Below are 3,029 nucleotides of genomic sequence, written 5' to 3' on the forward strand. Positions count from 1 at the left end.
AGTTTTATCATATAAATGTATATATTTTCATGTACTTTGGTTAACGATTTGGGGGTCTGCATCAAGCAGAAAAGGAGTATATATATTATATTAATTATTTTTTTTATATATAAATTAAAAAATTGCAGAGAGAATGTCAATTGGCTTAAAGAAAGATTTAACATCAACCCCTGGATTTCTTTTAAGGATACATAAGTACAGGTATGGTGAATATAAATGCTAGCTAACTATTTTGCAAGAATTGAGCATTTAAGTAGATGCACTGAGCATTTAAGTAGATGCACTGAGCATGCATATCATATTTTATGAAACTAATAAAGTTTATATTCAGTATATATAATGGTGAACCATTTTTTCTTGAAGAATCTTAGTATGTGTTTGATGTGTATAAAAATAAGTAAAAAATGCATTGCTTTATTCATTCAGGAGATGCTCAGCAATCTGGACATGAAATGTTATGGGGGTTATGTCTAGCTTTGGATCCACTAAATTCACATATTACAGAAATCAGATCAGAGCAAAGGTGTGCACACATTTTATTTCTATATGCTACATATCATCCTAAGAAGTATCAAAGTCTATTGCTAAATTTAATTACCTCATCAAAACAAAATTTTGCACTGCATTCCATTTAAGCTATACATTGTGAATTGAATTGTTTAGACAAAACAAATGTTTTACCTGATGGCTAACAAAGAAGTTGATGTAGAGGGTCCCTCCATTAACTCTCTACATAATTATTGATGAAAATGTTTCCTTCCTCCTACAATTATGCTAACAAATCCAGAGAGGGAATACTTCACAATGATGATAGTATGATAACAGTAAGCAGTCAACATTTTAAAAATGTGAAAATATTGATGTTAAACTTTAATGTTAAAATTTTGAGATATATATTTGTGGAAGGACATCTTTGCTGGTAAATATGATCAATGACAGAAAATTAGTTCATGTGTGTTGGATGTCACAAACAATTTTTCCAATCATATTCATCTTTAAAATCACTTGAGCCTTTGGCTCAGATGAGCTAAAAACAAGTACTTTCATTTTAAATGAAAGCACTTGTTTTTAGCTCATCTGAACCGAAGGCTCAATTGAAGTTTTCTGATCAAAATTGTCCGTTGTTCATCATCATCGTTGTTGGCATAAACTTTTCACATTTATGATTTCTTCTCCAGAACCACTGGACTAATTTCAACTGAACTTGGCACAGAGGACCAATAGTAAGGTACCAGCAAGGGTTCAAAGTTCAACCTATAGATTATATAGGGTAAAGTCTTTAAAAATCTTATTTTCAAGAACTACCACACTACAATTTGTGATATTATTTTGCAAACATCCCTATACAGTGTTGTTTCAGGTTTGTTGAAACAATGACCACTAAACCACCAGTGGGGCCCCTGAAGGATTGTAAAGTTTTACATAGTAATTTATACTTGTGTATAGGAAAATATTAAGTCTTTTTAACAAATTCTACATTGCTACAATAGTGGGGCCTAAGGAGGGAATCTTGAGTAAATTTGATCAGTATGGAAGAAATATATAACAAAAATACTTTTGCAATTTATTCCTGCATTCTTTTGTATTGTATTTCACAGAAGCCACTTGTGTCAGAGTTAAGTGAGTTTGCAATTGTTGCTTAGGTGAACAATGTGGTCCCTGGACCACTTGTTATCATTATTAATGCTAATTATTTTAAAATAATTTTTTAGAGATTATTCTGTGCCACAAACAAATTGTTCAGAAAGGGCACATTGGTGGATTTGCATTTTGGGTACAGTTCAAAGATTTTCAATATGGTGATGGAAGATCAGAGGGAGGACAAATGATAAAAGTTGACAGAGAAAAAAGAGAAAAGAATTAGGAAATATCTGGAGTAAATATGAATGAGGAGGATGTACTTAATCTTGTAAGACTTTGACATGCGAGGCTTTCTATATTTATATGTATACTGGAACATCATTTTGATTGTAAAATCTCATTGTAAGTTATTCACATTTTATATTTCATGTTTTATGCATAAATACATAATCATTTTTATGAAAAACTATATATATATGTATATATGTATCTTTGTTAGATCGAGACACCATCCTTAGTGATTTCATACTCATCTATATGTTAAATATGCTGTAGGTACATGTAATCTGAATCACTTATGATTTGTCATAAATTTACAATATTGACAAATGTTATTGCAGATATTTCAATTTTGCCAAGGACACTTCCATGTCATATGGTATTTTTATACAAGTTCATGATCTAATTATGTTATTCATTGGTACATGTATACATGTTCATTTCCTTGATCATTTTGCTGAAATCCTTTCAAATAATTTGTACTCATTTTAGAATATGTGAAATACATGTATCGACAAATGCTACTGACTTGTTTGTATACTTGTTTAAAGTGTGCACTGGGTGAAATTAGTTATTTCTATTGATGAAGATACTTTCGGAAAATTGTGTAAGCATTATCAAATATTTACAGATATCTAACTGATCATTGGAATGTACTGAAATTTCATCTAAAGCAGAAGTACCTGATTTTCAATGTGTACAAGTGTGTATTTCCTTTTGATAAATATGAAAAAAAAAACACATAAATGTTTCATATGATATACATATGATGCCCCTTTCATATGATTCTCATATGTAAATGACTTGAAACACACTTAAACTTTTCATGTGCAAATCATATGAAGTTATTTTCATATGATTCACATATGTGAATTATATGTGGCTCATATGATTTGCTTCATATGATTCATATATGATGCCCTTTTTTATGATTCTCATCTGAAACCAATTGTATGATTCACATATGATACACATACGAGGGTTGTCCGTAAAGTTCGTGGACAACATTGATAATTACTGACAAACATTGATAAGATATATGAAACTATTATTTTCACTAAATTCATGTTTCAGTTTATAATATGCAAGTTTTAATCACAAACAAAGCACAAATAGTTAAATATTTATCAGAGACAAAAAAAATACACACTCATACCCGGGGCACTAAA

The sequence above is a fragment of the Saccostrea echinata genome, unplaced genomic scaffold (genome assembly GCF_033153115.1).
Source record: "Saccostrea echinata isolate AGI-Se365-2 ecotype Australia unplaced genomic scaffold, CSIRO_AGI_Sech_v1 ptg000075l, whole genome shotgun sequence".
NCBI lineage: Eukaryota > Metazoa > Mollusca > Bivalvia > Ostreida > Ostreidae > Saccostrea > Saccostrea echinata.